This window comes from Bufo bufo, chromosome 5, assembly GCF_905171765.1.
Source record: "Bufo bufo chromosome 5, aBufBuf1.1, whole genome shotgun sequence".
Lineage (NCBI taxonomy): Eukaryota > Metazoa > Chordata > Amphibia > Anura > Bufonidae > Bufo > Bufo bufo.
The window spans coordinates 445,455,089-445,464,366 of NC_053393.1; positions in this window are offsets into that span (position 1 = coordinate 445,455,089).

Genomic DNA, 9,278 nt, shown 5'->3' on the forward strand with positions numbered 1-9,278 from the left:
TCTGGAAGGCAGATTTTGAGGACCTTTTTTTTTGACACCATGTCCCATTTGAAGAACCCCTGATGCACCCCTAGAGTAGAAACTCCATAAAAGTGACCCCCTCTAAGAAACTACACCCCTCAAGGTATTCAAAACTGATTTTACAAACTTTATTAACCCTTTAGGTGTTCCTCAACAGTTTATGGCAAATGGAGATGAAATTTCAGAATTTCTATTTTTGGTAACCTTACCTCACAATAATATAATATAGAGCAACAAAAAATCATATGTACCCTTAAAATAGTCCCAAGAAAACCGCCACCTTATCCCGTAGTTTCCAAAATGGGGTCACTTTTAGGGAGTTTCTACTGTAGGGGGGCTTCAAATGGGACATGGTGTAAATAAACCAGTCCATCAAAATCTGCCTTCCAAAAACCACACGGCGCTCCTTTCCCTCTACGCCCTGCCGTACACAGTAGTGTACGACCACATATGGGGTGTTTCTGTAAACTGCAGAGTCAGGGCAATAAATATATAGTTTTGTTTGGCTGGTAACCCTTGCTTTGTTAGTGGAAAAAATTGATTAAAATGGAAAATTTGGCAAAAAATTTAAATTCTGAAATTTCATCTCCATTTGCCAATAACTCTTGTGGAGCACCTAAAGGGTTAATGATGTTTCTAAAATCAGTTTTGAATACCTTGAGGGGTGTAGTTTCTAGAACGGGGTCATTCTTGGGTGGTTTCTATTATGTAAGCCTCACAAAGTGACTTCAGACCTGAACTGGTCCTTATAAATTGGGTTTGCTTCTAAACTTCTAAGCCTTGTAATGTCCCCAAAAACTAAAATGGTATTCCCAAAATGATCCAAACATGAAGTAGACATATGGGGAATGTAAAGTAATAACTATTTTTGGAGGTATTACTATGTATTATAGAATTAGAGAAATTGAAACTTGGAAATTTGCTAATTTTTCAAAAATTTTGGTAAATTTTGTATTTTTTTATAAATAAAAATGATTTTTTTAAACTTCATTTTACCAGTGTCATGAAGTACAATATGTGTTGAAAAAACAATCTCAGAATGGCCTGGATAAGTAAAAGCGTTTTAAAGTTATCACCACATAAAGTGACACTGGTCAGATTTGCAAAAAATGGCCTGGTCCTTAAGGTGAAATATGGCCGTGTCCTTAAGGGGTTAACTGGGACTGTATGTTAGGGCTGAATGGAGGGAAGTTATTTACATGGGACAGTGAAGTGGAGTGATGTTAATTACATGAGACTGAAATTTGGAAGTGGCTGGGATAGGGTGATGTTATTTACATGGGACTGTATGTTGAGGGGTAATGTTATTTATATGTGACTGTATGTTGAAGGCAGCTGTGGGAGTGAGTGATATTATTTACATGGGATTGAATGTTAAGGGGTAATGTTATTTACATGGGACTGCATGTTGGAGGTGGCTGGGGAGGGAGGGATTTTATTTACATGGGACTATATGTTAAAAGTGTCTGGGGGAGGGAGTGATGTTATTTATATGGGACTGAATATTGAGGAGGTGATGTTATTTACATGGGACTGTATGTTGAAGGCGGCTGGGGAGGGGGTGATGTTATTTACATGGGATTGTATTTTGGAAGGGGTAGGAGAGATGGTGTGATGTTATTTACATGGGACTGTATTTCGGAGGGGGCTGTAGATAGAGAGGGATGTTATTTACATGGGACTGTATATAGGAGGGAGCTGGAGAGATGGTGTGATGGTATTTATATGGGACTTTATGGCGGAGGGAGGGAAATAGTGTTATTTACATGGGACTGTATGGCGGAGGTGCTGAGGAATTATAATTTCTGAGGACACTAAACAGAGGAATATAACTACAGGGGGCACTGCAGGCGGCATTCTAAATACTGGGGGCACTTCAGGGTGAGCATTATAACAGTAGGGGGCGATATAAATACTGGGGGCAATGTGGGGGCATTTTAAATCCAGGGGACATTAGGCGTCTTATTACTACTGGGGGCTCTATAGGAGGAATCCGCATGATTTCTAAGAGCACTATGGTGGGCCTTATTACTACTGAAGGTCTGTAGAGAGCTTTATTACCACTGGGGGACAATAGGGGGCCTTATTTCTACTGGGGGCTCTGTAAGGGCATTATTAATACTGGAGGGCTCTTCTACTAATGGAGGCACTCTTGTGGAGCATTATCACTGTTGGGTCCAGTAGGGGGCAGTATTACTAATGAATGCATTGTAGAAGGGAATTACTATTTGGTGGGATTATGAGGAGTACTGTTACTATGGGGAAGATTATCTGTATGGCACTCATTTTTCTTCAGGATAGTATTTGGGGGTACAGAAAAGTAAGGAAGCTAAGATGTTTGTGTGTCACACTCTGCAGACATGAGGCGGCTGAGAGAAGTGTCAGGACCGAATGGAGAAGATGATGACAGAGAAGATCTACGTCAGAGGAGACGTCACCTGGGAGGCACTGAATGTGAGAGGGTATGTGCTGCTGTAAAGCAAGTACAGCAAAATGCGGTTGTTCAACTTAGAGAATTGGGCCATATGCATTGGTGCTTGGGCCCCGGATCTTGAGACCCTAGCAACGCCCCTGCTTTTCTACCTAGAATCCAGGTCATCATGGAGGATAGACGAGAATCTCCTTATTCAGTTTGTGGGTAAAGCACGCTATTTCACTGGCTTATTCCTCCCTTAGACTGACTCCTCCTTCAGGATTCGGGGCTCATTCCACTAGAGCTGTGGCCGCCTCTTGAGCAGGAAAGGCGGATGCTTCTCTGGCCCAGATATGCAGGGCGGCTACCTGGAGCTCCCCCCATACTTTTTTTTTTTTTTTTTTTAGACATTACAGACTGCATCTTGACTCAGATGCAGCTTTTGGGAGAAAGGTACTTCAGGCTGTAGTCTTCCTCCCCCCCTAAATTTTTTAGCTTATAGTTTATTCTGGCATAGGTGCCGTCATGGGTGAGGGGTAAACAATAATTGCTCTTACCGGTAATTGTTTATCTTAAAACCCATGACGGCACCCCAAAAATGTTTCCCTCCCTTAAAAAAAAAAATATTATTTAAAAAAAAAAATATATATATATATATATATATATATATATATATATATATATAATTTTTTCATACTCAGTAACACAACTTGTTACCCTTATAGTAGTTAGAAGGGAGATAATTTACCAGATTGGTTCCCTTCTATTCCACTTTGGGTGTTTTTTCTTAGTTTTTCAACTTTCCTTTTCTTGGTAGTTGGCACGCCTCCGGAGGTCTGTTTATTAGAATCACTGAGGTGAGGTGGGGGTGTGAACCTTTTTATCTTCTTAGGTTTCCTGTCCAGGTCGCGATCTGCATGAGGCATCCCCACAGTCGGTGCCCGTGCATTGCGGACCGCAATTTGTGGTCCGAAGCATGGGCAGCACACGTTCGTGTGCAAGAGGCCTTAGGCCTCATGCACACAGCTGTGGCTGTATTGCAGCCCCCATACACAGGGAACCAGCCATGTGCATCCCAGCTCATAATCCGGGAGATGCGATGCGGAACAGAAGCACGAATCGGAAGCCTTTAGTGTTTGGTCAGTGATTTCACCTCATCTTTTGGGGTATCTTACGGATCGGAGTGCACACGACCGATTCCCTGTGCGTTGTGGGCCGGTATTTACTGTCTGCAGCACGGGCATGGAGCCCTTCCGTTCGTGTGCATAAGCCCTTATTCACACGGTCAGTTGTTGTTCAGTGATTTTCATCAGTGAATGTGAGCCAAAACAAGGAGTAAGGCCTACACGTATACGGTATAATAGAAAGATTTCGACCTGTTCTTTGTTTTTGATCTGCACCTGGTACTGGCTCACAATCACTGATAGAAATCACTGATCAAACACTGATGTGTGAATAAAGGCCTCAAGGCATACACAGCTACTGATTTCTGCAAAAAAAATTATACTTTTCAAAAGACAAAACATTTTTATTCTATATTAGACAGAAAAAACTACTCAGAACCCAAGATTTCCAAAGAAGCTGTTTATTGGTTACTTTTTTCTTTAAACATACCCTTAAGTAGTACACCAAGAGTTTACAGTAGCAGTCAAGTAACCATGCCTCTAAGCACACAGCCCTATAGGCTTTCACTAACCGGAGATAGCATTTACACATTGGGGCGTAATTCTTAATAGGTGACACCAGCTATCGTGTTAGTGAGTGCTCGCTGTTGTCAGAGACAGTAGTGCAGACAAACAAAATCCAGAGTCGGATATTTGATACCTGATCTTTATATTTTCATAGCAAATCTGGTTCAGATTTTCCAGACATAAGTCTGTTTCCCCCAATGTTCTCTTCTACTTTTAGTGCAGTAATGTAGAATATGTGGCACAGTTATGTCCATCAACCAGTGGGAGTTTCCATGCAAAAAAAAGCATCAATTTAGGCCAAAAATAACATAATCTACTCATCAATAAAAACCATAGCTCCATTAAGCTGTCCTCAGCATCCAAAGTTCTTTAAATAATATGGATGCTTGATTTGAGATCACAGGATTAAATTGCCCAGTAGTGGCTTCAACCCTCCCTTACACCAGCACCACAATAATCCATAGGTGAAGGGTAGCCTCGTGCCCCTTCCCAATGGTCTGTTTGAGCACCACATAGTTAGGGCTTATTCACACGTCAGTGTTTTGGTCAGTGATTTCCATCGGTGATTGTGAGCCAAAACCAGGATTGGAGCCTCTACAGACTGAAGTTAGAAGGGAAAGATCTGCACCTCTTCTGTACTTTTCAGCAGCATCTGGTTTTTCCACTGATGGAAAATCACTGACCGAACACTGACTGTGAATAAGGCATTAGCAAATAAAAAGGTCAGGCAGCCTTTCTTCTAGAAGAGATGGTGGAAGGGGCACAACCTCCCAGCATGGTAGGATGGAGATTGGTATAGGTAAGGCTGGTTTCACCTCACCGTTTCATTTTCCGCTCTTCTGAAACGTTAGAATAACAGAAAAAAAACGAAAAAAAAAAAAAAACAGGTTGCATCAGTTATGTACATTTGGCATTCGTTTTAGCCATTTCCATCTGAGATTTTTATTTTATTTTTTCAGTTTTCAAAAAACATCTCAGATGGAAATGGCTAAAACGAATGCCAAATGTGCATAACTGTCAGCATATACAGTGCTGATGTACATGGAGATAAACAAGCTATATAGTCAATCGGTGCTCGTTTCGGGTAAAAAAAAAAAAAACTGCCCATGTAAAAGCACCCTAAATTATGTTTTTATTTTGTATGATTCGATTACTTTGTTAATTTCACCATATATTATAACAGATCTATTTTAGAACTGTTTACTGTAAGTAACATACCAGTTTTGCTGTTTTAGGTAGGGATATACAGTCATGTTTTTGGGACATTAGGAGGATATGTCCATTATTTATGGTTCTTGTCAACTGTGTAGCCTGGGATTACTTGAATATACAAGAGACATCCATCACCCCACACAAAACCATGCAATGAGAAATCCTTATGCATATAGGCTTGCCTTGAAACCTGGCATAGTTATATACAGTTGCAAGAAAAAGTATGTGAACCCTTTGGAATGCTATGGATTTCTGCACAAATTGGTCATAAAATGTGATCTGATCTTCATTTAACTCACAACAATAGACAATCACAGTCTGCTTAAACTAATAACACGCAAATAATTAAATGTTATCATGTTTTTATTGAACACATCATGTAAACATTCACAGTGCAGGTGGAAAAAGTATGTGAACCCCTAGACTAATGACATCTCCAAGAGCTAATTGGAGTGAGGTGTCAGCCAACTGGAGTCCAATCAATGAGATGAGATTGGAGGTGTTGGTTACAGCTGCCCTGCCCTATAAAAAACACACACCAGTTCTGGGTTTGCTTTTCACAAGAAGCATTGCCTGATGTGAATGATGCCTCACACAAAAGAGCTCTCAAAAGACCTACGATTAAGAATTGTTGACTTGCATAAAGCTGGAAAGGGTTATAAAAGTATCTCCAAAAGCCTTGCTGTTCATCAGTCCACGGTAAGACAACTTATCTATAAATGGAGAAAGTTCAGCACTGCTGCTACTCTCCCTAGGGGTGGCCGTCCTATAAATATGACTGCAAGAGCACAGCGCAGACTGCTCAGTGAGGTGAAGAAGAATCCTAGAGTGTCAGCTAAAAACTTACAAAAGTCTCTGGCATATGCCAACATCCCTGTTAGCGAATCTACCATACGTAAAACACTAAACAAGAATGGATTTCATGGGAGGATATCACAGAGGAAGCCACTGCTGTCCAAAAAAACATTGCTGCACGATTACAGTTTGCACAAGAGCACCTGGATGTTCCACAGCAGTACTGGCAAAATATTCTGTGGACAGATGAAACCAAAGTTGAGTTGTTTGGAAGAAACGCACAACACTATGTTTGGAGAAAAAGAGGCACAACACACCAACATCAAAACCTCATCCCAACTGTGAAGTATGGTGGTGGGGGCATCATGGTTTAGGGCTGCTTTGCTGCGTCAGGGCCTGGACGGATTGCTATCATCGAAGGAAAAATAAATTCCCAAGTTTATCAAGACATTTTGCAGGAGAACTTAAGGCCATCTGTCCACCAGCTGAAGCTCAACAGAAGATGGGATGCAACAGGACAACGACCCAAAGCATAGAAGTAAATCAACAACAGAATGGCTTAAACAGAAGAAAATACGCCTTTTGGAGTGGCCCAGTCAGAGTCCTGACCTCAACCCGATTGAGATGCTGTGGCATGATCTCAAGAGAGCGATTCACACCAGACATCCCAAGAATATTGCTGAACTGAAAACGTTCTGTAAAGAGGAATGGTCAAGAATTACTCCTGACCGTTGTGCACGTCTCATCTGCAACTACAGGAAACATTTTGTTGAAGTTATTGCTGCCAAAGGAGGTTCAACCAGTTATTAAATCCAAGGGTTCACATACTTTTTCCACCTGCACTGTGAATGTTTACATGGTGTGTTCAATAAAAACATGGTAAACATTTAATTCTTTGTGTGTTATTAGTTTAAGCAGACTGATTGTCTATTGTTGTGACTTCGATTAAGATCAGATCACATTTTGGGTTCACATACTTTTTCTTGCAACTGTATATATTTTTGTAGCCTATAGAGACTGCTATAAATGCTATATATCCCCATTGTTTCATCTTAACTTTTCCTAGCTTTTAGATTCTATTATATTATACTTATGATTGCATTTCTCCAGATATAACACAAATAGTACCTCGGAATACTTTATAGGAAGGCAAAGCTAATGCTAGCCTCTGGTGAACATATACAGCAATACTGCAGTTAGTGTTTACAGGACTTGTACAATGTCGTACGTAGTATATTTGATTTTATGTCTTTCAGTCAGATGGATGAGAAGGATTAAGAGGGGAAACGTCTTTAAAAGGGGTTCTCTGGGAGTTAAGAAAATAAAATAACTGAAAATACTTAAATATTACTTTATCACAAATATATTCCCAAATACCCTTCATTCGTTATAATAGCTCGTTTTGTCTAGGGAGCAATCATCAGGGGAAACAAAATGACTGCCATCCTATTAGTACACACAAAACCTGTCCTAATCACACAGCAGGATAAATTACTCCACCACACTTAGCTAAAGAGCTGCCTCATCCTCCTCTCTGCTCTACTTGTCAGGGATTATAATCCTAAATACAGCTGATAATATGAATCTCTGTAGGAATGGAGTTCATGAAGAGACATGACGTACAGAGAGGAGGTGGAGATGTGGATAATGAGCAGCAGCACTTGTATGCAGTATCCATTACCACAGTCTGTCCTGTACATCTCTGTACTGAAGATCTTATCTGTATTTAGGATCATAATACCTGATAAGCAGAGCAGAGAGGAGGGAGGATGAGGCGGTTGTGAAGTAACTTGTCCGGCTGTGTGATTAGGACAGGTTTTGTGTGTACTAATAGGACGGCTGCAAATTTATTTATCCTAATTATTGCTCCCTAGACAAAACAAGCCATTGTAACTAATGAAAGGCATTTGGGAATTTATAATAAAGTAGTATTTAAGTATTTTCAATTTTCTTAATTCCCGGAGAACCCCTTTAAGCACAATTTGTGGCATTACGAGACATCTGGCCATTCACTATCTCAGGACAGGTCATCAATTTCTTTGTACTGCACAAGCCCTTTAAGAGGCCTGTGTAGCCGACAGGGTTTGGCAGTCAGGGGGCCACCAGAAGAAATCGTCAACTGATTCCTTTGACTTTCATCTCAAGTGTACCGCCAGTGGTGATGAGGGCTTCTGAATTCTAGAAGCGTTTGTTTACTGCTCAATTATGGTCCTAAAATTTGGATTAGTCATAAAGATTGGACCTTTGACAAAAGTGAAGGGATGTTTGCTAGCCCTGGCAGAAGATGCCTTAAAGCGGTAATCCAAAGTCTAAAATATCCCCCCCAAAGCCCAGGCCCCTTGTATCGATTATACTTACCTGCATCCCTGCACGGCCGCCACATCTCTCCGTTGCATGGATCAAAACATCTGGCGACGTGGGGAGCAGCCAATAGCATGCTGCGACGGGATGTTTTGACCTGCGCAACGGGAAGATGCAGTGGCGGCCGTGCAGGGATCCGGAGCGACGTGGGTGCTGGGGAGCCGGTAAGTATAATGTATAGGAGGGGCCTCGGAACTGGGGGGATACTTTAGACTTTGGATAACCCTTTTTATTTTGGAGCAGCTGTCATATGAAAGATCTACCAGCAGATGTTTATACTAAAATACAAGGGCACTTTTAGATTAACAAATGAACATGAGAAAAAGTTCATACTTTGGCTAAAATGCTTAAAGGGCATCTGTCAGCAGATTTGCACCTAGGAAACTGGCTGACCTGTTGCATGTACCCTTGGTAGCTGAAGGAATCTGTGTTGGTCCCATGTTCATATATGTCACTGCATCTCTGCGAAAAATGAGGTTTTGATTTATGCAAATGAGCCTCTAGGAGCAACGGGGGCGTTGCCATTACACCTAGAAGTTCCACTTTTTCTGCTACTGCTGCGCCCTCTCCACTTTGATTGACAGATGCCCCTTAAGTGTAGTTCAACAATACAGAAAATGCAAATTACTAGCACACAACAATGGCCGATATAATAAGAATACGACACACTGGTGTCTTTCTGGCATACCGATAGATATACAGTGGTCCCTCAAGACACAATGGCCTCAGGATATAGTATTTTCCACTTACAAAGGTCTTTCCTGGGCCACCGTAAATTGAAACTA